At 40.8% G+C, this 27,510-nt stretch overlaps 1 long non-coding RNA gene across 4 annotated transcripts; it reads right to left on the bottom strand.

Annotated features, from left to right (window-relative positions):
* Positions 1-370: 370 nt before the first annotated feature.
* LOC136763157 (uncharacterized) lies at positions 371-15,460 on the bottom strand. Of its 4 annotated transcripts, none has more exons than XR_010820965.1 (10): positions 15,327-15,460; positions 14,329-14,430; positions 14,099-14,157; positions 11,520-13,193; positions 11,190-11,337; positions 8,120-8,240; positions 7,336-7,762; positions 4,097-4,231; positions 2,979-3,265; positions 371-876 (listed from the first exon to the last, which is right to left on the bottom strand). It is a non-coding gene; the product is annotated as an uncharacterized LOC136763157 (long non-coding RNA). The 4 variants fall into 4 exon arrangements; XR_010820962.1 differs by having other exon boundaries at positions 11,520-11,566; positions 12,646-13,193; positions 14,329-15,460; XR_010820961.1 differs by having other exon boundaries at positions 14,329-15,460.
* Between the last annotated feature and the right edge of the window lie 12,050 nt (positions 15,461-27,510).

Genomic DNA, 27,510 nt, shown 5'->3' on the forward strand with positions numbered 1-27,510 from the left:
ATCAGTCAACCAGATCATGCTGTCAAACTCTGCAACCCCCCCGCCAACAAACACACCCACTATGCATTTCCCTTTGTGAAAATCCACCAGTTTTCCTAGATCTGCTCCCAGCTCTAGTGAATTAATGAACTCCAATTCTGTGTTGTGCTAAATGACTGGGAAATTGTGGCCTTTTGGTAGACACCATTAGGTAAAGTTTGATCCATTCAATTGCCGTTATTTTCTGATTGTTATGGCTGGTGAGGGTTCAGTGTGAACACGTGACCAACTACGCCACATCAGTTGGTGAGGGAGAGAGGAGCTCGCAACCCCCTATTTATTTTCCTCTCCAGGCAGGCTCGATCAGACCCCAAGACACCACAGCAGGAGGTAAGTGATAATGACAATGATTTTTACTTACAGGTTTTCGATTGCACAGGGCACGAAGACTGCTCAACAATAGCTCAACAATAGCAAACAGGGAAGATAACCGAATTATACATACACTAATAACTAAAACTGCCTTTAATAATCAGGGCGTGATAAAAGCTAAAATACCCTACTCGAACGAACAAAACTAAATAATAAAGAGGCTAGTAAAATATATTATAAAAGCTAAAACTAATCTTCCCAAATAGAGACAATACAAAAAGCAGCAGCAGGTTCAGGAGCATCTTGATCTAATAGAGTTTCTAAAAATACAAAGCTAAAGGACTTGCCAGAATAATATAATTATTCTTCTGTCTTCTGTCTCGTCAGGTAGTAGCCAGCCCACGAACCACCCACAGGTAAGTGAGTTGTCGACTCCAAGATGCAATTAGTCTTCAGTGCCTTCCAGATTGGTAGCCGACTCAAGCCAGGCAAAACCCGGACTGGATCACACCGATCACCCAAACTCTAAAGGAAACACAGGTCAGTAAAATTCATCCATAAAACAGTCTCTGTGCAAGCACACAATTCAAGTATCTCTTACGTTGCTCATAGATTGATATGTCCGCAGCTACTAGAGGAGAGCAAGGGAAGACAGCGACCATCCAACAATACAGATTACAGTTCTCTCTCTAACCCTCCCCCGATATGGCATGACCGAAAATGCCGCCGATGGACGGTACATGTCAGACCCTCCCTACCCTCAGGTCGAATCTGATACACCTGTCCCTCAACCTTGCCAATACCACAACTGCGATGAACATTTTGCACAAAGACCCTCTCTCCCGGAAGAAAAGGGGTACTGACGGCTCCCCGATTTAATCGCTACCCATCTTACTCCTGTCGCCAACCCGCCTTCTCAGCCGTACTCAAATATGCGACACTTAACCTTTGGTGATGTACTTATCCCGTACATTTTTGCCAAATCTGCCATGAGTTTTGATTCAAAGCCAGCCCCTCGGTCGCTGTGGAGGCACTCAGGACAGCCAAAAAGTTGTATCACTGCCTTCCACAATGCCTTGACTGTAGTGGGGGCCGACTGGTCTCGCACCGTTACTGCCCATGCAAATCAAGGGAACAGGTCCACCATGACGAACACATAAGGGTAGTAATCATCCAGACGGCCCAGGGACAAATGGTCTAAGGCAACTACCTCTAAGGGATAAGATGTTCTTATGGCCACTGTGGGGGCTCCACACTGCCCAACGCTTTGAGTCCTCCCCCATGCCATACCAAAAATACCTTTGCAACCTGCCAATATCCACTTGCGAGGTCAAGAGTCGAGTACCACTCGGCCCCGGTTAAGCTAGTTAGTGACTCCTCAATGCAGGGGAGAGGATAGGCATCCTTATGCGTGACTGCATTTAATCGGCGGTAATCCACGCAGAAGCGTAGGGAGCCGTCTTTCTTTTTAAATAGCAGGACATGGGTGGCCCACGGACTGCTGCTCTTGGTGATCACACCCTGGCTCCTCATGTGCTGGATCAACCCCCACAGTTCACTGTACATAGCGGGGGGCACTGGACGATAATGTTCCCACAATGGAGAAGCGGCTCCAGTGGGGATGTGATGGATAATTGCCTCCGTCCGGACAAAGTCCTCCTCATGGGCAGGGAACACGCACCGCCAACGACGTAACAGCGCCTCCATTCGGCCCTGTTGTCCCGGGGATAGCCACGCCATCTCTCCAATGGGCCTTCCTCCACCATCGATCAGACTGGGCAAACATCCACTGCTATCACGTCCCGATGTTGGTACTGTAGCACGATCTCTCTCTCTGCATAGATCTCATCTGGGTCCATGCAGGAGATTCTGGCTAATTGCCAACGCTAGGGCACTTCTACAGGGTAAGAACAAAGACTCAAAAGTTTAATAGGGACCTTACCCTGTCGAACCCAGGCCACGGTGCGGGCCACCTGCCACTCTTGGGTGTTGTCAAGCACTTCGATGAGGACACAATACTCCTTCCGGTGAGAGAATTCTGTGACATGGGCCCATAGCACCATCTCACTCTCCAGTGGTATCTGTAAGGAGGCTGTCGGGTCAATCAGGCAGTCCCTACCAACGTGGGCTGCGCTGTCTCCAACCTGCGGCAAACTGAAAAAGCCTTTTCCCAAATCTTCCTTCCCCTGGCTGCCCCCCGAATCTTCGCCCACTGCATGTCTTGTCCGTCAAATTATTGTTTCCACACTGGGCCAATAATGTTCATACCCAGGATGCCGTGGGTGCTAAGGTTTCCATCTGCCATGATGACAACCCCCTTCTGTGGCACTATAATTCCCCCAATCACAAAGTCCAGGACCACTTAGCCCACGTAGGGGATCTGTAAACTATTTGCCGCACATAGTTTCAGCCGGCAATATCAGCCTGATCTCCCACCGCCCGGGAACCCAGATGTTTCCTAAAGAATGACTAAATAAGGTCACCTGAGACCCAGTGTCCACCCCTGGACATTCCCCAACTAAGTCAGGCTTCAGCCTGTCCTTCTCCCACGAGCCCTACCATGGTCAGAGAGAGCAGCATAGGGCTGGCATGCTCTTTCATCAGGGGAAGACATTGGCGGCACATACCGTATATCTCTCTTGGCCATCTTGCAGGCTGCCCTTGCTCCGTCTACGGGGCCAGTACCTCCCGTCTTCCACTCGACCCTCGTGGGGGACTGCACCTCTCGCTGGCACCTCCACCAGGTTCTGATGGCCCAACTCCTCCTTCAGCAACTGGCCCAGTTCTTGTACTTGCTCCCACAAGTCTTCCCACAGCTCAGCCCGCAGTATGGCTAGCCACTCAGTAGGGCTCGAGGGGATCTTCCTCACCGAGGCAGCTGCACACAGCTGGCTTCACACTGATCGCCCAAACTCTAAAGGAAACACAGGTCAGTAATATTCATCCATTAAACAGTCTCTGTGCAAGTACGCAATTCAAGTGTCTCTCTTATGTTGCTCATAGATTGATATGTCCGCAGCTACCAGACAAGAGTGAGGGAAGACCATCCAACAATACAGATTACAGTTCAAATTCTGTTTCTGTCGTGTCGTGTCGTGTCACGTTCCTGCTTTCTTGCAGGTCTGTCTCTGTCTGCCAAAGAAACAGAGCTCCCTGCTCTTATAGGCAAGGCAATAGAGTCAGGGATGCAGTTGACGGTAATCAACGAGGAGATGTGGGGAAGTCCACGTGGGAATGCGACCAGGCGGCGTAGGATTTGCTAATAACTTAAACAACAAATGTGAAGTAATAAAGCTATTAAAAACAATCAAGTAATGAGAAACAAAAGAAACCCAAAACAAGGTCATTAATACGTGAAAACAACAAAGAAAAAACTGTAAAAATATAATAAATTAGAGCATAAATAAAAAGAAAGAACCCAAGACAACAATTAGTTATATTTAGTCAAAGCCAGTCACGCCCCGCTCGTGACAGTTACACAGCACAGTCCTCTGGTTTGAGCACTGTGGTACCACTGGCATGGTCCTAGTTAACTGTGCAAGGCCTTGTTTATCACAAGATAAAAGGATTAGAGACTCTAATGCAAGTCAAGTAGGATCTTCTCTTCATATCATTTGCACTAAATTATTATCTATCACTTAACAATGCAGGATTTGAATAAACACGGGGGCTGTAAACAGCTACATTCGGCGGACTGGACGTTCTGTTTTGCATTTCATCCGCAATGCTTGATTAAAATACTCACCTAATATCTGCCCTTGCTGAGTTGCTGCCATTTATGGTAATGAGTGAAATGATTGAGCCTGAGATTATCATCATTACGAGCCCAAGTCAGTGCTTGCTCCTGTTGCTATAGAAACATTAGGCAATGGAGGATGTGCTAAAAAAGAGAAAAAATAAAAAAACAGCCAGTATGATTTGAAATACAGTTGTAGCTGAAGGTGTTCACATCCTTCATTATAAACAGTGTTATTCAGTGATTAATTTAGTTTAATAAATATAATGCATAGCTGAATTATACTTATTTATCAATATTATCTTCAGAGTGTGTTGAACTCTGATTTGGAGAAAACTGTAACAATGCCAAATGTGAAATTACAACAGGGAGTTTAAATGTTTGACTGCCAATAAGCAGAAATGAAAGAGATTAACAGAAAATACAGTATTTATTAAAGTACACATACATAATGTACTGGTCACACTAAAAAAAAAATATATATATTGGTTGCAAACAAAATTGAAAGCATGATACAAAATTTGTTTGGATCAATATGAGCTATTTCATTATATATTACAATTGTAATATTAATCACTTTATTATTGTTTTATAGTTTTCCTTTTGTGAAATCTGTCACAGAAATCCTCAGCAACTACATCAGGTGAGCTCTTGAAATACAGTGAAATGCATGCATGTCACATGTCAGGGAAAGCAGTGGCTGGGGGCACTCCCTGGGAAATTCCACCCTCAGTTTTGGCTGGAGGAAAATCTACGTGACTGCAATCCTGCCCTGCTCTTGGCCCTTTTGTACAGCACACACACACTGACACTCACATGTGTGCCCTCACACTCACACAGATGGTTGAGCTGACAGCACTCACTCACAGCCTCCACTGCCAACCCATCCCGACTCCAAACAGCACAGAGCTATTTTGCCGACACAAGCTGCACCACAAACTATATTTTACCAGAAAGACTAGAAAATGCAGGCGGACTGTAAATGTCTTGTAAATGTCCTCCACAAATATAAAGTGTGTGAAAGAATGGCTGAAGAAAGACACGTAGCAGTCCCTTCACTTGGAGCTCTTGGTATGTTATTTTATACTGCCTGTGGCGTTGCATCGTAATGCAATATTATGCACACGGTAACTTTAAGTCATGTAAACACAATAATTGTAATGGATACTAGCAAATGATGCTACAGAAGAACGGCATCAAAGCCTTTTTGGATTTTAAATCTTAAATAGATAACAAGAAGAACAATTACTGGTGCCATTGAAGACTGAATGCAGTAAGGCTTGCTCTTGTAGGGCTTTGAGATCAAATTAAATGAGGGCTATACAAGCTGTGGGTTCACTTTTAAAGCCTTTTTACTTGACATACTATAGACACCAGATACCGCATGCTTTCATTATTTTTCTTCTTTTTGTTTCACCTCCTCCAATCTCTTCTTTCCAGACTCAACCCATCTATCTTAATCAGGAATACCAATCGACCACGCACAACCATACTAATACAACACACAGTACATATATCAATTCTTAACACTGCAGTATATTATTTTATACAAAAACTGTTATTATTTTATCACTAGCATTATCAATCTAAACTATATTATTTCTATTCTATTCTAAACTATAATTGATTTATTCTCATTCCTTACACCCTGTACACTTCCAGATGTCAAGGGGGAACATTCCATAGTTAAAATAAACCTGTTTGTACTGTAGCAAATTAAATATGAATTGGCATATTTTCTCCTGCCTGCCAAGTCTCAAATTCTGCTACGTTTCGCTTTAGTCTCTCTTACGCTGTGAACTATTGTGAATGGCCCCAGCTCTACCCGGCCTAACCCAGCCCACAGATATATTTTTTATTTCACAATAAAACTGTAATTCAATATAATAAACAGCAATTCACAATTAAAGACTGCTGTCACACAATGACTCGGCTATCTTGCTCTATACATAGATGTTATTTAATTGCATGTTCCCTGTGAAAGCTTGAACTATTATCCTCTAGACTGTGGGACCAGTATATCGTAACCACAATGGCTGCTGCATTGATTTATTCCGGGCAAACTGTAGCATGTGCGGTCAGAGTCCCATTACACTCCCCCCCACTAAACTCCTGCTCTCCGTAGCAACCTCAGTGACTGAACAGCAGATATGTCACTATTTTTAAGATCTCTTATTTGGTATGATATTGTAGAGCTATATACAGCTCTGGAAAAAAATAAGAGACCACTGCAAAATTATCAGTTTCTATTTATAGGTATGTCTTTGGAAAAATGAACTTTTTTTAAAAAAATTCTATAAACTACTGACAACATTTCTCCCAAATTCCAAATAAAATATGAATGGAATGGAATGGCTGCCATACATGTAGAGATGCTGATTCATGAAAAAGTTGCTGTGGTCTCCATTTTTTCCAGAGCTATATATTCGTATAATAAAATACACACTGTAAAGCAGTATCAATTATTAGATTCTAGGACATTATCTAAATGACCTCAATAACATTAATCTTTGCTTGATTGCTCCAAACACCCATTTTGTGTGTTGAGACAATATTTGTTCATTTGTTTTGTGGACTCTGTCATGGTATGTTGCACTGGTAGGTTTGGTTTGACATCAATACCTGCAAAGCATCACACTTTTCCAATGGTTCCTCCTCATTATCACAAAGTTTTCAAGTACTCCAAATCCAGATCATGTGTCAGAACGGGCCATCATGCTGAGATGAGGTAGACCAGCTGATTTGCACTTACTTGTCACATCTGAGTCATACTCTGTGTAAATGCTCCAGATAGCTGACAGAAGTCTTAGTCACAAAAGCCTCTCCCTTTTCACATAATGCAAATCTTGCATTACGTCTAAACAGATATCCAACTGGGAATCTTTCATGTTTGTTCTATATGCCTATCAAAGCAATAGGGTGCATCCCTGTCTAGTTCTTGGAATCTAGGTCAGGTTTTTGTTCCAGCTTTCAGAGACCCAAGACTTTATTAAACTGGGGATTGTAATGGTCATCAGTTTCACTTATGTATTGGCCTCAGCCGTACAAAAATGCTGCAGCACACACCCACAAACCACGAACTTACTTACCTAATATATTCAAGATATTCCTGAATATTGCTGGCCAGTTCTTATAAATGAGGATGAAAAATGTGACCACTTGTCTGGGCTGTGATTCAAGGGCCATCTATAATAAGGGAGCAACTCATGACAATGGTGGAAGTGTTCAAAACAAGCTTTCAGACTGACCTATGAATATTGTGTCATGTTGAAAAACACATCCTTCTTCAAAAGTCTTCAGAGCTGTAGAAAGATACTAAATTGATCCAGAAAGACAAAACTGAAATGCTATCATTAGAAGCACTGGTTTCATTCAGGGATTTGCAAACTGCAAAAATAAGCCACCTGAATGGAGTTAAATTGTCTTGTGGAAATATCCCTGATCACAGGGAATATTTCAATTCCGTCCTTTGATTATTTCAAGATTGCAGTAGGGACGTCAGCCTACCCTGGGAATCCTGTGCATCTGAGCTCTAAATCAGATAAGGACCAGGTAGATACTTCAATTTGTGCATTTCCAAATCAATGTCAGTGGTTTTAAAAATACTCGGCTGGGTAACAAAGCATGTTGGCCTTATTGGAAGTGACCCAGTGGAGACATTGCATAATCTGAGGGCTGGAATAAAAAAAAGAAAATGTAATTAGGTCATGCCAATAAAGTTTCCGCTTTAAAATGAATGTCCCCACCAGGCTGTCTTTGAGAAACTTTTTCTCTGAGCTCTCTTAGCACTTTTAGCTGAAATGAAAGCAAAATATATTACATTGGTAGAGTTTATTTGGTAACATGAGAGCAATTCATAGCAGGATGTAAATTTGTGTTTGGCAGCAATTGAATCCAAGTGCAAATTCAGAGCAATGTATCAGAGTTTCTGGTATGCAATATTTTGAATACTGTTGCATTGCTTAACTGCGTTTTGTATCTCATGTTAGGATTGCTTTGCATGTGCATCGTGGCAGGGTTCAGTTTTCACACCTTGTCCTTCTGTTAATTTTTGTCATTGTGTTTTTTTCACTGGCTTGGCCTGGTGCCTTCACCATCTGATTAGGAGTCTCTCCAGCCTGGATACCTGCATGAGGGATACTTCCAGTAATGCCTGTGTTTGAAGAAAGAGAGAGATGTGTAAATGTAGGCCTGCTTGCCCAACTCTTGGGATATCTACAGAGTTAATCATTACCTAACAGTGCCAGTCTGGGCCAGATAATTCCTAAATACGTGAGCCAGGAAGCCTTTCCTTTTGTTTTTGTAAACATAACCTGACAGAAAATAACCCTTTCGTATTCTAGGTGCTGGACAGCAGCCCACTGACGGACCCCCAAGTTATTGAAATCCTTTTCTCCTTCAAACTTAATGTGGCAATATGGCATTCCCAGCAGAATTCGTATTCTGACCTCAGATTGTTCTCCCAGTTTCCAGAGAAAGGCTCATTGTGTGCAGAATAACATTGACACTTAGATGACGGTGACAGGGATTACTCCCACCTTAGTGTGGAACATGAGTCACTCGTGTTTCTCTCTGCTGGCTTTGTCTTCCTGGTTCCCGGGCCTCAAACATAATTCCTCTTTCTTGCTGACAAACTGGGGGGGGGGGGGAAGAAAGTACCCCTCACTGTGAAGCAGTTACTGGCATTCCCATTTAGTCTGTAATTTGTGCAGACTTGAAAAAAATATTCCAGATCTAAAGGTTGCTGTGAGAATTTATTTAATAAGTAAAACAGGTAATCTGTGACACATGATGACACATAAGATGCAAAAAAAGATGGCAGAACTTGGGTCCCAGTTTTATGGGAAAGTTCATTTTCTGAAGACATTTCTATTTCAGAAAACGTAGCTGCTATAGTCATATACTGAGCAGTCAAAGTTATCCATAATAACCCAATATCAGTTAAATAGACATGCCATTCTTTCATAATGTACTTCTGCATGGGTTCTGTAATGAAGGCTTGTCAAACCCAGGGGAATCCACTGTAAGGCCAGGGTGAAGCTATCGTAAAACTGCGATAAATGTGCAAAGGTGGTCAACCTGCATAAGTGCTGAAGAAACCCTCCGACAAATGTACAAAAAGAAAAAAAAGAACAGAAAATAAAAGAAAGAAAAGCGCCCAGAACTGTGCATCCACACAGAGCTGTGATGCTGTGCGGAGGAGGGAAACAGAGTGTTACATAACAGGTGGGTGTCTTGCTATTGCAGGAGTGGGATTTCAGTGCATTATTCTAATGGTGAGGTCTAAACTCACACTCTTCTTCAGCTCTCTGTCTCTTAAGGTGGGAGGGTGTTTCTGGGGCTCCTGCAGACCTCTTTCCTGCACTGTGACAGCGTATTCCATCAGGAGATGTGCAGAGCAAGCTCGTGCATGATATGGCTGGCAGAGAGCACAAACACATATCTGAAAATGTTTTATTATTGTTGTCCTTATTAATGAACCTTTACGCGCACACAGGAGAAGCAAGCCCACAAAATAAGTTGAATGCCCACGTCTACCTCGAAGTCCCTGCAGTCAAAAGCCAGCATCGCGTACAGAGCTCATTGTAAAAAGCTTAGGATGTTTAAGCTCTGCTTATTTTAATTCTTTGCATGTATTTAAGAGTTCACAGGACTGGACTAAATGTTGCTTGGTGGTTTTGTCAGTGCAGGGAAAGTATGGTGTGTTTTGAGAGTCTCACAATTTTGTGCCCCTCCCAAATTCCTGCAAGTGTCCTCATGCAGACATTCCTGACTCAGGTGCCTTCAAGGGAGAAGCAGATGTATAAACTACCATTCCCACCCTCGGTAATGATCAAGCTGATTCCCCCAGATGAGCTCTTATCGGGTTTGATCTTTGTTCTCTACCAGCAGGTGAGTCAGCCGGGAATACGGAGAGTCACACATTGTACGTACTGTGGCTGCCGTAAGTAACACTGTAGGCTTTTAAGATGATGTCAGAAAAGGTCCATTAATGAGTCAATGCCAAACCTGGGCGGCAATGTTTCCTCTTTGTCAATATTTTTGGACACTTCATTCAATTTCCTCTTTCTTCATCCCTGTCACTTATGATTTGTTGTTGTTGTTTTGCTTTCTGGGCTCAATTTGTAGGTAGGTTTTAAAACTGAGAGTTTGAAATGACAACTTTCTTTTCTTATATTTCTTCCCATATCCTATCACATTAATCTGAAATCCAAATTTGATTGCATGTCTAAATAAGAACATAAGAAAGTTTACAATCGAGAGGAGGCCATTCGACCCATCGTGCTCGTTTGGTGTCCATTAATAACTAAGTTATTCAAGGATCCTACCCAGTCTATTTTTAAATGTTCCCAAACTTTCAGCTTCTAAATATAGTGCTTACATTCATCATAGCTACAGGTTAATTTGAAGCTGTATTGGTATTTGTTTTTCTTTTATACGAGTGCATGTGTGTATGTTTTACATGCAATAAAGATGTATGTTGGCTGTGTAGTTCATGCTGATCCACGATACAATAATATCACAAATAGCCAGGCCACAGTCTGAAGAACCTTGGGAAACTGTTCTAGAAAATACTCCAACGGCATCTGGCAGTTCCAGTTCTGTCCTGTATAGGATATGGTGTCGGGTTTGTTTGCTTTCACATGATGAGCTCATTCGCACTGTTTGCATTATATTAGCACAAGAGTCCATTGTGTTTGAAATGCATGGCTTGCAAAGCACCATGCATCTCAATCAGTTCCCATTCTCTCCCTGATTGTTTTTTATGTAGTCCTTCTAAAATGCATCTTACTGGAAGGGCATCTGCAATATTGATTCATATGCCTGTACTGCCCCTCTGCACACATCAGAGACGCAACTTTTAACTACATTTTGTACTTGATCTAGTTCATATCTATGCTAATATATGCTTATTGTCGTATCTGGTATTTTGCACTTGGTGTATGCTACTGTATGATGTAATGTTTTGGAGAAATGTGTAAGGGCATCAGCTAAGAAATAAATAATAATAATCATAAAAATGTATTTTGTATGGTTTCTATGATACATTCAATCTTAAACAGCCGGTATTGTCATCAGGGACATGTCTGTGTGAGAGTACCTCAAGCTGCTGGGCCTGGACATGCTATAGTGGTGGCTCCTGCCCAGGTCAGCAGTGTGGCTCCACAGACAGATGGCAGGAAGTAGGACCTCGTGGGAGTCGGGGCCCCTGATGTGGAGTAACTGCATACTGCCTTGCTGAGGAAACACTGTAAAAAACCAAACAAACATTTTCACACAGAGAGGAATAACTGTGTTTGTGCCAGTGAGTTACAAGTTTAAAACAGAAAGGTTTAAAGCTGGTAGGTTTATTTATTTTTTATTGATTTATTTTATCTTGCAAAAGTATTTTTTACATTTGAACATTTGTATCAAGCAGATTATGACGTACAGTATTTTTGTGGATTGCAGTCTGCCACGCTGGTTTTTGTCTGGTGTCTGTGAAAATAAATGGGTAATGATTTCAAATGGTATTTCTTATTCAGATTGCCTTTTTAAACTGAACCCAAAGTACACCAGTCAAAATTGCATTTCCCTGTCCCACTATGCCAGGTGTAGCTGAGGAAGAGCAAGCTGTGAACCCCCCACCTACTTAACCACTCACTCTCACTCCCCTGCAGCGGTCTACCTGGCCTTTCTGAACAGCTGAGCCAAATTCCAATTATAGGTGAACAGTGATAATACAGGTGATCAGCTACAATCCTGCCAATCAACAGCATGCTCACATACACACACACGCACGCACGCATGCACGCACACAAGCACGCACAAAGACAACATATTGGTTTCCCAGCTGCACATATTACATAAGAACTACAGTGATTCCAGTCGTTTCTGTGGGCCGCATGTCAGAGCTTGAGAGAACACACCCTTGTTTTTTGGGCTCCACATTTTAAGCCTAAAATGGGCCACGTTGGTTTTCCAAATTGCCCCCTTAAAATCAGCTTCTTTATATACATGCATTGTTCTTGGTTCTAAATTTACAGTTTGAGACAAGTATCACTTTGCCTTCATTCTGAATTACTTGACACTAACTGCAAAAGTGTCAGGTAATCTTATATGAAAATAAAATGTATGTAAACGGGTCTTGATTTATTATTTTGATTATTATTATTATCTAACAAAGAAGGGGTGGGAGATTCACTGCCATTGGCTGATAATTTGTCACTCTCAGACAGTACCTCTTAAACTCAATTGCCTTTATACAACCAAAAAATTTGCTTAATCCCAGGTTAGCTGAGGAAGATAAAGCTGTGAACCCCCCTTCCAGCTGTGCAGTTCCTGTCTTCAAAGGCCAAAGGACTTTCAGGTTTCCCCCTCAGATATTTAATTGCTTAATTGAAGTTATTCAATTTATTTATTGAAGTCAAATCACCTGATTCTTCCAGGTCTTCAGCTCGTTTTACACTAGCACACAAACCCACGTTATGATCCTCATTTAGCATCCCAGCTTATAATTTAGTTAATGTGAAAGCATGTACAAGAAAATGGGTTGACCTTGGTCAAGAGCAACTCACCTCAGGGGATGGCACAGCCAGCACTGACCCGGATAAAACGAGACCAAAGGCATTGCACACTGTGTACTTCCTTCAGTGATGGGAGATCTTGCACGTTTATTGAAATTATAGTGTGAAAACAACTTCACACTGTGTCGTTATCTGGCTAGATGATGCTAAGGTGAAAGGGGCTAATGTGGGAAGCCCCCAGCAGACCAGTTGGGGTTAGAACCTCACCACTCTCCCAGTCCATTTTCCAGAGGAGGGACAGAGCCGGCACAGCTGCAGCTCTGCAGAGAAGCCTGTCAGCAGAAAATTCTACCTGACTGGAAAGCATAGGCAGGGTGGCTGAACCCCCCCACCCACACACACACACACACACACACACACACACACACACACACACACACACACACACACACACAGTAAAGTCTCCATCAGCCAGAGGACAGCTTCCTGTTCCAGCACAGCAGTGGAATCCTGACCACGGCGATCTTGCGTGCTATCCCTCGTTACCCTCTGTAGTAATGTTCTGGGCAAGGCTGTCTTCAAACCCTGCCGCATGATTTCTGAAAGATAGACATGACAGGGTTTTAACAAGAACATTTTGGATGCATTGACTCATCTGAAAGTATTCTACACTTTAGCACTTTTCTCTCACATTTTCTATAGGATCCTAAAGGACCTAAATGTTATTGTTTTGTTTCTATGACATACAGCGCTATTCAACAGGCTTTCCACAGCCTACGTAAACTAAGCTTGTGTGAACAACTAGCCTTTGATGTCAGCGTTTCTCTCTGTACATTTTAATATTCAAATTCTGACATTTATTTTACCCTTTTGCTCTGCTCTGAGAGCAGCAGGAGAAGAAACGCTGGCTACCAATCTTGGAAAGTGTAGCTCATAGAAGTCCAGTTGTCACTTTGGTATTTTTCTAATACATGCTTAGCCACAAATTTTCAAACAGTCTCTCTTTTTCCACTACAGATGAACATGTAATAACAGTCCAGACTTCCTTCAAAATACATGGCAAAGGCAAAGCAAAGATGCACTTGATCAGGCGAGGAGTGAAAATGGAGCACAACTATGAAAAGTGGACAATTTAGAAACCATGTCTTGTGCTTGAGAGTAGTGCTATTCTTATTTCTTATTATTCCAATGAATTTCAATATTACAACATGGACATCGGTTATTAAGCTTTTAGGAAACATAAAATGTGGAGGCTGCAAATGCAAAGTTAAGACCACATGTCAGCATGTTTCCATAGTATAAAACTGCCACAACAGGAAGTATAGAGATTGCAATAAAAACATCAGGCAACATCACTGTACTAGTGCAACATTCATAGATGTTTTTAGATATTTTAACATAAAATGCTGGACAAAGAATGTCAATTCAAATATGGTTACTATCTAAGTGATTGGCAAGCTGGTATTTAAATTCCCCAAATGGATGGCATCTTCCACAAACATACCTGTACTCAGAACTGCCTGCAACATGCCTTGTCATGAGAAACAAAGGAGGGCTTTTAACCTAGACAAAGAAAATAAATCAAACAAGGCCCTTTGGACTGTTGTTTGGTGTTTTCATGTTGCTGGGTTCGTCGCAGGCAGCTGGCAGGAAGTGTGATTACAGCCTGTCCTTGGCGAGAACAATTAAAACAGATGCTAGACAAAGCACAGGTCCATGAACCTGCACACTCACCTGTATAGCCATAATGTCATCTGCTGAGATGTGGTCACATGCCATTTCAAAAAGCCACACTATAACAGTATGTGTGGTGTTGTCGTCGCGGTCTTTGTTTCGCTGTCATGTCGTGATAACAAAAGATTTTGTGTTATTTCAATATGCCACAAAAAATGCCGTCATGTTAAAACACTCTCGTGTTCTACTCAGAGTGGAAGCTCCTATTTTGGTGGACTTTACCCAGCTAACACATTTAATCCTGTCAAATGGTGTGTGAGGTTGTCGTTTTTGTTGTATTTTGGCGTTAACAAATTTGGCATGAGAAAAATGCTGTGGAAACGTATTACCCTGACCACACACTGCTGTTAATGTTTTCAAATTGTTGCATTATATGAAATTCATATTCTATTCTATGTGCATGCATATACACAATATATTTTGTTCATTTTTTTTCATTTAACTTAAAATAAAATTTTCAGTCTATGTATTTTGTTATTTGATGAATATTGGTTTTATGCATTCAAGTTTATAACAGTGGTTTTCAAACCGGTCCTGGAGTACCCCCTGCACTGCTGGTTTTTGTTCCAACTGAGGTCTTAATTGCTTAATTTAATCCTTAATTTACCTAACAAAGCAATATTGCATTCAATTAAGTAATTAAGACCTAAGTTGGAACAAAAAGGGGTACTCCAGGACCATTTTGAAAACCCCTGGTTTATAATGTTATTTTACAATGTCTACAAATCTGTGTTGCTGTGACGTCAGATTGTTCTATGTTCACTTTATGATAACGTTGCCACAATGTTCTTTGACTAGCTGGGTGGAGATTTCTTTTGTTTTAGTCTTTTTCATAGACTGGCTCATAAACTGGTTCAACTGCCCGGACCGTCCCCATTGGCTCTGTCTGCTGTCTTATCAACATCCCCTCCTCATCCTCCTGCAGACCCCACCCATGGCTCTGCTGTAGCAGCCTGACCCTGAGGCTGTCAGTCAGCGCTGTTTCACTTTCACAGTACCGTCGTTGTGACATCTTTCATCAATTGCTTCTGTGGCAGCTTCTCATCAGCATTCCCTTACATGATCACTCCAGCAGGCTGTATGGTACAGACAACCTTTGGAAAGATGCAGCCCTTGAGACAAAAGAATGTGTCTCCTGAGAGAGAGAGAGTAGGGGGAGGGGGAGAGAGAGAGAGAGAGAGAGAAAATTGGCATGGAATCATGAATCTTGCGAGATATTTGCAGTCCTACTGATTCTGATCCTGTTGTAACTGGTTGATGTTCCAGTGTTGAGGGATTGTATACATATACACAACAATGTCAAATGTTATTATGCAGCTTCTTTAAAACCTCGGGAATTTATAGTGTTTTAAACTTGGTAAGGGAGTTTTGAGCTATATATGTGCCAATCTAGTCATGACAAAATGCAGATCCTCTTGCGACCTCCTCTACCCTGATCAAAGCCTTCTGCTTCGCCCTTTCCATCGGATGCTCGCAGGTCAGCTCCCAAGCTCCCTTTGTCCTTGGGCTACACTCCTACACACTGAACACCACCCCCACTCTCTGCCTGGCTTGTCTCATTGGTGTCAGAATGTCTAACTTCATACAATTGTACCTAGAAACTGAGGCGTACACTACCATAGAGTCAAGAGGTGAAAAGCTGATAAAATGTATTTAGGCCTAGATCAAATCAAAACTTTAACTTACATGTAGACAGTGGGTTTTTGATAATAAATTAAACCAGGTTTGGCAAGTTTGTAATTTAGAATTTGAAGGTTGGGCAAAGGTTTAGTATTTTATGGAACGGAGAAGAATGAATGAAAGTTGACTAACTGGAATTCACACAATGCCCTTTTTTGTAATTAAGCTAAATATATTAATTCTCTCTATATTTTGTTTAAGATTGAAAGGTGGCACAAATGCCCACAATTTTCCCTTTAATGATTACAAATGGCCTTTTCCTCACATTGTGTGTAATTCAATGAAGTAATCCTCTCAACAAATTAGATGCACTCAAGGTTAACCCTTAAGCGAATTAAATGTGTGTTTGGCAAGAAGTCTTAGGGAGAAACTGGCCTTGAAATGAACAAGGCTTTGTCCTTCAACTTAGTTGCACAGACTGAATGTACCAAATACCTGCATCATTTAATATTTACTCCTGTTTGAACACAGACACTGTTAAATTAACCTTCTGATGTAAGTTATAAAACAAGGGAAGGTTTGATGGCTAATTCAAGTAGCTTTGTCATGCATAATAGTAAATGCAATGGCAAACTGTGCTTGATGCCACTGAATAATGAATAGGATCCCCTTTATATCATTAAGGTCTAATGGCAATTTACCAGGATTACATATTGACACCGGCAGGGTTAAATGAAGTCATTCATTTTGATATTCTGCAGCTGCTCTTGGAATTCGTCCCAGCTTTTAGTTCCGTCATAGCTCGCCAGCTTCAGTCATAGGCTGCCTAGTGTCTGGCTGACTTACTTTAGCCCTGCTCTGTATCTGTGCTCTGGGGGTCAGATCCTCACACCAGCATTGAAGACTGTAACTTCTGACTTTTCATCTTCAAAACTTCCCTCCATTCACTCCTGATTGACAGTCAGGCACTATTCATCCCACTTCTTACACCAATTCTAATGAACTGCATAAAAAGCAAGGAAGAGTGCTCAATTCAGTCACCCTGGATTTGGAATAATAATAATCCATCCATCCATCTTCGGATCTGCTTATCCATGTGGGTCACGGGGGACACCGGAGCTGATCCCGGCAAGCATAGGGCGCAAGGCAGGAATACACCCAGGACGGGACACCAGTCCATCGCTGGGCGCACACAAACACACACACACACACACAGGACAATTTAATGTGGCCAATTAACCTAACCAGCATGTCTTTGGATGGTGGGAGGAAACCGGAGCGCCCGGAGGAAACCTACACGGACACGGGGAGAACATGCAAACTCCACACAGAATAATAATAATAATAATAATAATATTAATAATAATCATAATAATAATCATAATCATAATCATAATTTCTTAGCCATAAACAATTGCCATCACTAGGGGTTTTCAGGCCTTGCTGAAATAGATACAAAGAAAGCGATACTCTATTTGAGGATTTTGACATTGCTTGAACAATACAAATCAGTTTGCAAAGTCTTGGTACAACGCCAAGGGGTGGTGTTCTGTCACCAAGAGTCCAAGATCAACGTGTCCAAGCAATCCCATATATAAAGTACAATGGTGTAACATAACAGTGAAATAAGGAAAGGCTGCCAGGCAAGCCATAGTTTTATTAAAGCAAAAGTAACAGATCACAGGATCCGAGCCCTCATGCAAGCAGCCCCAAAGCAGGTTCTGAATTTGCATACATGTGCTAACCACAGTATCTTCATACCAAATAGCAAGAACCCCCACATCAGGCAGCAAACAGTTTACCAACAATATTGGTAAACCAATATTTACCTCCTATTTATAATTATGAAAATTAAAAGTCAGGGTTTTCTGTCTCTATCTTTTTTTTTTACATATTTCTGGATGTAGTTCCTACCCCAAAATCTTTACCTGAAAATGTGGAATTTTCCCCTTATCTTAATGGTGAGATAAGCTCAGATATTCTGTCAGCTAATTTTTTTAAACAAAACTGATCATTGCTTTGCAGGAAGTGTACAGAGGATATACATATATTTATATTCTTTCTGGAGAAAACCTTGTTAAACTGATCACATAAACCAATGCAAAATCCAGAGGAGAATAGCAATGAGTAAGATTCATTGGGTATTTGAATGAGACAATGCTGTTTATAATAGCATGGGAGATGTAGAGCGATGGGTTGTTTCGAGTCCAAGTGTAATTTTTACTATTTAGAATGATGGTCCATTAAAATCAAGGAACTAGAACAAATTCTTCATAGTTAGGGAGCTCAATCAGACACGGCTTTATGGTCTCAAGAAAAAGAGTCTGCACGAAAGACAATTTATACTAGGTAGGATTCATTTGCAGTAACAACTGGGAAAACCATATTCTAGGAGTAGTAGATTAATCACAGTCTTCACGGATAATGAAAAACATGATCTATGGTTCTTTTTTTTCCCCACCTGTGATCAGACTGACCCCTCTATAGTATATAAATGAAATGGACAGTCTGTCTCACAGTGAAAATCAGATGCTATATGTTAAAATGATTAGGAAATACTAATCTTTAATCTAGTTCTGGCCATCCTCCATATATATAATTATGTATGCCTAGGCCACATCTTCCTCTGCTTTCTTCGTTTCAGGGCCCTGGGGAAAGACAGGCTGGGATATCAATATGATTGAGACAGAGGAGCATTTTCCTGTACTGGTACAGCGTTAGAACATTCAAATATCTCATGATGCAGCTCAAACATCATTAAACCACCACCAAAGGAAACACTCAACCTGAATATTTCAGTGGAGACATTTGGTATCTACATTTGGTAGATGAGGGTATTTAGGGCTCAAACTTAATTGTTTTACATCTTTACCTTCTTGTTATATACCTAATACTTTATATTTTTGCTGCAGAATTGTAGAAGCCATTCAGTTTTATATTTGTTTTTTGCAATATATAAATTCTTTAGGTTGCAAGAATAATCAAGCTTCTAAAATATTGGTGGATACATTATATTCTTCAATGTGAAACGGAAGTAATTCATGTTATAAAAACTAACAACAATTTATATTCACTGAACATTTAATTATTAAGGAGACCGTTTTTATAATTTCTGTGTTACCGTTTAGGAAATGTCACCCTTTCTCCTGGCCTTCTTTGTTAAATAGATCCCTTGCAGCATTATATTGAAAAAATGCCTACATTTGGAAATAACAAATTTGCAGATTGCTTTTTTCCCGCCCTACAGGCTACGATCCATTCAGAGTGCTGTGAAAAACGGTCATTCCTATGGTAGTGTGTGTCTGAGTGACAGATCTTTAGGAACGGTTAAGAACAGAGAGGGCTTCTCCAGCACTCAGGCTTGGCCTAGCTGTGGAGATTAGGATCTGCACAAGGAAGTATGTGGCCCAGATAGTTCTGGAGATAGATCAGCAGGGTAAACAAAGGGTCTGCTTGATCTGTGCTGTGCGTGACTCATGGCGATGAAGTCATTTGTTCCGGGGTTGAGCGAGGGAGACTGTCGGGAGGCAGTGTGTTTACTGACCTGCCAGCGCCCAGCCCAGAGACTCGCCTAGACAGACCTCTCAGGTAATCTTGAAAGGAAAGAGTAAAAGAAGGGAAGGGAGGGTGATTAACTCTAAACAGCCCAGCCCTCCAGGTGTTCGCTGAACTCCACCCCGGAGACAGTGCTTTCTCCTCAGCCACCCCACCTCCTGATCATACAATGTTTTATTGCATGGCTCTGCTCAGCAAACTGTGCTTCTGGCAGGAGTACAGCAGGCTGGCATTGTGCACAGCCTTAGAGAAACATAATGCAGAAACCCCCTCTTCAATGGGTAGAGGAACATCTGTAAACTGAGATTGTCAAACTAGAAAGGTGTCCTCTCAGATTACATCCTTCAAGTTTTGGCAGTAGTTGGAAGTCAGGGAAATTTCCCAGATGAGCCTGTGTAAAGTCCCCGGATTAATGAAAAGCAGGGCTGTTACTGGAAGGGGAGAGCTGGCGGCCAATACAGTCCTTTTCGAAAGAACAAAACATACGTGTCTTCTATTTTTTTAAAGGGGGATGAGGTGGTGTGGAGACAAATAAAACAGATGTATATGAAAGGGCTTTAAGAAATGCAACACCTGATCCTGCTAAAGGCTCACACAATTCTTCATAAGATTTCTTTTTTTTTTTTTTTGCTGGGAAGTGAGACGGCAATTTTTCAGTCTTAAGAAGGTGAAAGCCAGAAAGACAAAGAAGCCAAGATGCTTAAGTTTCTGCAGCGCAGGTGGAGTCTTGTCCAGACCTGAGTTCTGGAATGTTCCACAGAGCTGGGCCTCAGCGCAGAGACGAGATCCCAGAGGAGAGACGAAAAACAAACATTAGAGCTCCCTCTGCAGATAAGAAGAATATACATCACTGTTTGTGAGCAGTCGAGCCCAACCAGTGTCAATGAAGAGTTCTTAAACAAAAGAAAAAAAAAACTGAAGCAAAGCAATCAGTGGCCCGTTTATTTGAATTGGCAAATGTCCATCGTGTGTATGTGCGTGTGATTTTCTTTGTGCCACATTAAGCAGGGCAGTAATTCTGTCTAACTGCCTGCCTCTCACTACAGGCAGAGAGGCGACCAGTCATCAAAGCCTTGGAGGTTATCAGATTGTATCCAATCACAGTGCCCCCTCAGATGCCCCTCCCCCATCAGTATCACTTCAGATGTTGGCATGACAGGGACACATCCAGGACCCACTTGCAAACACAGCTAATATAAAGACGGTTATAAGGCTCCTGCACGTGTAATCATTTCCATTAAAAATTAATTCACAAATGAATACACTAATAAATAAATAATGTGATACCAATTATTTTTTCCCCCAATTCAAATATTATTTAAAAAAATGAATTTGATTTCCATGCATGAACGTGCCATTGAGTTTGTGTAGATAAGATCATAATATGGTGGAATGTTTGGCATTGCATGTGCCTTCTTGCTTAAAAGGTACAGAATCTGTAAGGAAGAGTAAGGATTTTCCTTAGAGAGAATGAAGGGGAAAAGGTTGGAAATCACTGAAAATGTTAACAACAAAGCTACACTACATGTAAATCAAGGCAGCCTGCTTGAATCTGTACACTCCAGTGTAATAAAAACATCATTATTCCCTGCCTTATAATGGTATTGGCAAGTAAAACAACAGTATGCTATGAGATTGCAACTGACTGTCTTTAAATTAATGTTGCTTAAAGTATGACTCCAATATATATAATTTCCTCATTGCATTGGCTCTTGATAGTTTGTTAGTTAGTTATGCGGCTAAAACATTTTGTTCTGGCTTTTTGTTTTTGTTTGGGTTTGGACAAAGGCGATGCGAGAAAAATGTTGCACAAACATATAACCCTGACAACACATAGTCAACACTTTTTTCATTGTACTCAAATTGTTAATTGTGTGTGAATTTTGATATTGTCATTTGTGAATATTTCTTCTCTTTAGAGTATTCACAGTTCATAACGTTGTTTTAGAAAGTTTTGACAACACCCCCCTGGAGTTTACAGATTTCTGTTGCCACAACATCATATTGTTTCATTTTTTGCAATGTTACTGCAAGGTTTCTTGGTTAGTTGGTCAGGGAAGTGGTCTAGATGGAGAACACATATGCATGCCAGTCACTAGCCCAGTATTAATCTTGGGGCCTTCATAACGGCTCTCTCCTCAACCTTGGAGATCTCAGCACTACACTACAAGAGAGTCACTGCCCTAGTCAGTGATAGAAATAAGGCTTTGTAAATCCCAGAAGGATCGGTAGACGTGGAAGTTTTTCCCTCAGTTTAATTTATTTACATCCTCAAGCTGTGGAGAGCAGCACTTCAATCGCTGCCATCTCCAGGGATGTTCAGAGAGACGAGTGTCTCAGCCTGTGCGTTTCAGTCACAATAACCAGCATACAGGGAAACAAGCAAGAAACCAGTTTTTCTATTTTAAATTCAAAAGGTTTTGAAATTGGCTTCTGTGTCAATCTCCAAAGGAAAGGACTGATGCACATTTTCAAGTTACATACAATAATAATATTTTTGTTTTCTTTTTAATTTGTTTGTTTGTTTAAGATAAGTGCCAATCAATAATAGCAGTCTTTCGCAGAGAAAGATTGACTTACGGGTTTCCTAAAGCCCCAAATAAATTGGTTTCCATGGAAACCCACATTTCTGTAGCTGAACTGTAATCTGCGGTAGCTGGAAGTAGTAGGTGGAATAGTCCCTGAGGAATGTATATAGAGCTGTGACCAAAGACTGAGGTATTCTTGCTATCTAAATCAAAATCAATGTAATGAACAATGTGATTTAATGAACCCTAATAATAATAATAATCTTTAATTGTTGCCAGGATCGGCTCCAGCTTCCCCATGACCCTCACCAGGATAAGTGGTTTTGAAGATGGATGGATGGATGGATGTTTCCATTAAATATGGAAATAATGAGGCATAGAGACAATGGTCCTGACTTAATCAACTGTTATGATATCTCTGTCCCAAGCTTAGCAATACCAGCATTCTCCCTCAGGTTGTCTCTTAACTCTCTACTGTCTCAAAAAACACAAGAGATGAATATAAACTCAGGATACACAAGAATAAAAGCAGTGTCCACTTTTTTGTGCCCCTACAGTGTTATCTTATTGAAGAAAAAGATTGCTTTACATGTGCAAAGCCACATGTGAAAGTGTGACAGGATGTAAATGAGGGTTCAAAAGGAAACAAGCCTGCTTCTACTTTTTGGCAGCCATACCCAGAAATGTCAGAATAAAACCCCACAGCACCTTCACTGGGAAATGAATTGGCAAATCAATAAAGTCAAGGTTTGCACTGTATAAGCCAGGACTGCTCATGTTATCAAGACGCATATAAGCCAACAATGGCCAGAATATATAATTGTACATAGGTCTTATTTTATGGGGAAGATCAAGAGGCAGTCAAACGTAACATCTGTTTCGTAGGCATACAATCCTTTTGTATATTTGTTTGTTTTGATTTAATTTGGTCTTTCAGTTTCAGCACCTCTAAATGAAGTCAACCATTGACAGCAGACGAATAAAGGAATTAAAAACAAAAGTCTGTAATATCACTCCTTTATTTTCTGCCTAGCTTCAGCCATTCAGGCTGTCATTCACACTCCTACACTGATCAATTGCCTCCCACTCCCACTGCACATTCAGGGAGACAGCTTCTACTTTACATGCCAGGCAAAACAGGCAAGGATCCACTTCTAAAGCTTCAGTCTCCAGAAACCTGCTTCCCACTGTGATATACAGGCCACCACACGACAAACCACAGCAGAATGTGACAGTCCAGTTTTTAAAGGTCTCGATATGGAAAGTTTTCTCAGTGGCAGAAACATAAAATGTGGTTTGCAACTCCTCCCAGTTACAAAATGCGAGGCAAAAAAATGTGAGTGAAGATGTTCTGGTCTATTCCATGCTGTGTGAAGAATAAACAGTTTTTACCTCTTTAAAAATATCAACTCTGAGGCGCATAATGAGAGAAATGTAGAGGGTATCAGTGTTCGTCATTGTGCGTGTGCGTGTCTGTGTGCGTGTGTGTGTGGGTGTGTATGTATGAAATGTGGGGGTTTCATTTATTTTCACAGGAAAGCAAACAAAAATAGGACAGTTAAATGTGAAATCAGACACTTATCTTTCAGGATTTGGTCAAATTGAATTAAATTATTGAATTAAATGATATTGATTAAAACATCGGTGTCACAAGACTCTAACTCTTGGTTCCGTTTGGAAAATTAAAAAAAACACAAAAAAGAACAGAACAGAACAGCTGAGCCTTGAAAGCCTATGGACCTTTGATGTGAAGGGAGATAAAAGGGAGTCCGAAGAAAGAAATATATTTCAATAGTAGCCAAGCATCAATAACTAAAACATTTGAACGAAGCATTTGACACAACCCTGGTCAGCACAGCGGAAAAGCAGAACAAACAGGGGCAAATCTAAATGAGATAAATGAGTTTGTAGATTTCGTCTTCTGTAAGGCTTTCCCTTTTAAGTCTGAAAAGACAGCCGTCCCCAGCAAAGGGAATCGCAATTTAAAAGGCGGCCTTTCTAAACAGGACTCCTTTTGTAACGAGCCGAGTGGCAGTTATGAACTCTACCTGATTTACATAGACAAGAGGGCTTATAGGGGGGGACTTTGCATAAAAACACAGGAGGCAGCTTTGAAGCAGCTCAACATAAAATGCATTCTGCTTCACTTCTAGAAAGCCCAGCTGTTCAAGTCAAATAAACAGCATGTTCATGATATCCAGCTATACTTGAGGATGACTGTCTTGATGTTATTTGTCAAAATATGTAGGGCAGAACCTGTCAGCTCTAAGTCAGTTGTTCATAATTATTTACACTAAACAGACTTTGCAGATTAAGTGTAGAGGAATACATTTTTCTTTTGGATTTAAACCTCCCCCACTTTTTTTTTTAATTAACTGCACAATAACAGAAAGGAAAGGGTCTGTTATGTGTGTGTGTTTGCCAGAGTGGTACTCAGATGAGTCCTGGCTCTTTGCCCTGAGCTTATGATGAAGAAAAAGAAAATGTAAAAACCAAGCTAACCTCCACCCACTCACCTTGCTTTCGACATGCTTTTTGACCATGTATAATGTTCGTAATGGGTTTTGGCACATAGAGAAATTATTCTGATGGGAGTGTCAAATGAAAGCAAACTTTCATAAGGGTACACACACTCAGATGTACAAAAAATAAACTATACAAACAAAAAAGAAAACAGGGGAAGAAGAGAAATGATGATGTATGCAGAGAAACATGCCATGAGATAGGTGCTGCCCACTGGCTATATTAGAAGGGTAACATCCCTGCTGTCTGTGCTCTAGGGTTGAACTGGAGAGAGCACAAAACAGCCTTGAGAGCTCTCAAAAAAGCGTCACTCTATAATATCGTCTATAAACAGGCAGAAGCAGGCTGCCTCTCAGAGCGGCTTGCTCTTTTACTCAGTGCCGAAAAAACCCAGACTCCTCCAGCCTTGGCAGCCCGCACAAGCATGGGAGCAATGCAATTTGTGGGCCAATTGTGTTCACAGCCAACCCCCGAGAAGAGCCGATTTAGCAACTCCAGCAGTGTGCAATGGAGGGTGTCCGCACTGCGATCAGCACACAGCCTCCCACTAGGGAAGGTGGCGGAGCGCTCATGAAACCGTGCACTGCAGCTACATTGCTGGCAGGAGGTAGCCGAGCTCAGAGGCCAACCACATTCACGGGGGCAATGTTGAGCCCATGAAAAGCATTGCTTTGTAGTAGTGGCACAATGGTGTTTTTCTGCAAAATATTTAAGATCTCAGAAGATCTTTTGAAACTATATGCAGCCAATGTTTGCCAAGGTCTTTTCTGTTTTCATTTCCCATTTGCACTGGTAGAGTTTTTTTTTCTGGTAGTGTACAATATTGATCTGTTCTACTAATAGTAAGCCATAAAGTGATACAGTCAACCACAGACCAAAGTAGGATTCAGAACTAATGCCCAAACTGAACTAAATAAATAACTAGCGAAATCCTTTAATAATGCAGGCACAAATTAAGGCAAGAATGATCTATTAGATATAATTCTTGCAACGAACGTGCTACTGGTTGATGCTCATACACCGTGCCTCATATACCTTTTATAAATCAAGTAAGCTTGAGAGTCTTCTGAGATACTGAGATATGCATTTGAAGAGGTGCATTACAGAAGTGCAAGATTGGACTTCTTAAATCTAGCCTGAATTTGCCATTTTAAATGACTCTGCTTCAGCCTGCCACAGTTTTCTATCAGCAAAATGTCTGACAGGGCAATACTTCGACAGATTGCAAGTCAGTGAAACAGGCCTGGTGCACAAATAGCACGTCCCTTACTCTCAGGAACTACGGTGTGTAAATGTGTGGATAAGAGATGAAAATGTTACTTTGTGAAATGTAGGCTATCTGTTGTGTACTGCTGGCACATTAAACACTAAGTACTGATCTCCAGTGAGGTACACACTACCAATAATTTTGATTACTTAAATTGGAATACATTAGTATTGTCTCAGATTTTCTCCTGTCTTTACAACCAAATTTAAGGAAGGGCAAGACCACTCATTAACATTGATTGTGATCTAGAAACATTCAAATGCTGAGGTTTAGCATGCTTACTGTACCACAGAGCACACACACCTCCTTAAAGATAGAACTTAGGCTAGACTGCCCCCTGATGGAAAAAAGACTCAGAGTAGCAAACAACTGAAAAAAGCTTGTAATGCCTCGCCTAGTTCTAGCTTATATACAGTATATTACGTTCTATGCAGTGGCAGTGACAAGATTACATACAACCCCTGTCTTCACTCAGTTCAATCAGCTGGAATGTTTAAATTTTTGTCTAGGCTGAACCTAACAACCTCCGAATATACAGAATCGATACATAAGTATATTTTCCTGAACAATATTTAACTGTATATATATATACACATACATACATATATGTGTTCATATATATTGAATATATATAGGGAACATAATACAAAATATATACTCTAATGACTGTGTTTGTGTAATCTTTGATGAAGTTTTATTAAATGGTATGAAAAGCTATCAAATATTAAGAATACAATTTCTCTGCATTTTCACAGGCAGAGCCCAGCTGCAATATACAGGTTCCTAGTGTATGACTCAGTCAGCTATGTGACATCATCATAACGTGTCCTTCCTGGACTTAAAGCACATTTCATTGGTGTATCTTTTTATAGTGATCCCTAGAGCGAATAACACTGCGGGACGGGATTGTGGGCAGCTGTGATTTATATCTCAGCAGCTGTCCCCAAGTTGGTAACTGGTTTTAGGATGATGTCACTGTATACTAATAGCTGTATTGCATCTGAAATGCCTGGTGTTACTACTGTCATGATGAGGTCTGGTTTATATATTCAGTCTCTTATAACCACGTCAAGCAACTACAAATAATTAGCTTGATGGATTCTGCTACTTTCACACAACTCCAAAGCACTTTGTTCATGCAACTTTTAAATGTTTTTATTATCATTTGTCCAGAGGAAACCTTGAGATGAGCTTTTAATAAATGCTTTAGTCTAAATCATATACAAATATTATCTAATCTAATGTGTAGTTGTATGTAACAATTATATATTGTAAGAGTTGTAAGTCGCCCTGGATAAGGGTGTCTGCTAAGAAATAATAATAATAGGGCCTAATAATAATAATAATAATAATAATAATAATAATAATAATAAATCAATATTATTTATTTTTGGTTTGTTTTTACTCATTTGATTGTGAAATGATACACAAACGTTTCTAAACAGCAGAGATAAATGTACTGTTTCTAATGCAAATACAAAATACATATCCTAAGACTTGTCTACATGTTTTAAAAATGCATGCAGTTATGTCACTATTAAAAATTACTCAATCACATACTAGTACACATTAATAAAGACAGTTAATGAATGAACGTACCTGTGCTAGTGTGTGGATGCAGACATGGCGGAAGTGGCTGTTGCGCGTCGGGTTTATTTCGGTGTCACACCGGAAGTTCCGCTGTTTATA

The sequence above is a fragment of the Amia ocellicauda genome, chromosome 1 (genome assembly GCF_036373705.1).
Source record: "Amia ocellicauda isolate fAmiCal2 chromosome 1, fAmiCal2.hap1, whole genome shotgun sequence".
Taxonomy (NCBI): domain Eukaryota; kingdom Metazoa; phylum Chordata; class Actinopteri; order Amiiformes; family Amiidae; genus Amia; species Amia ocellicauda.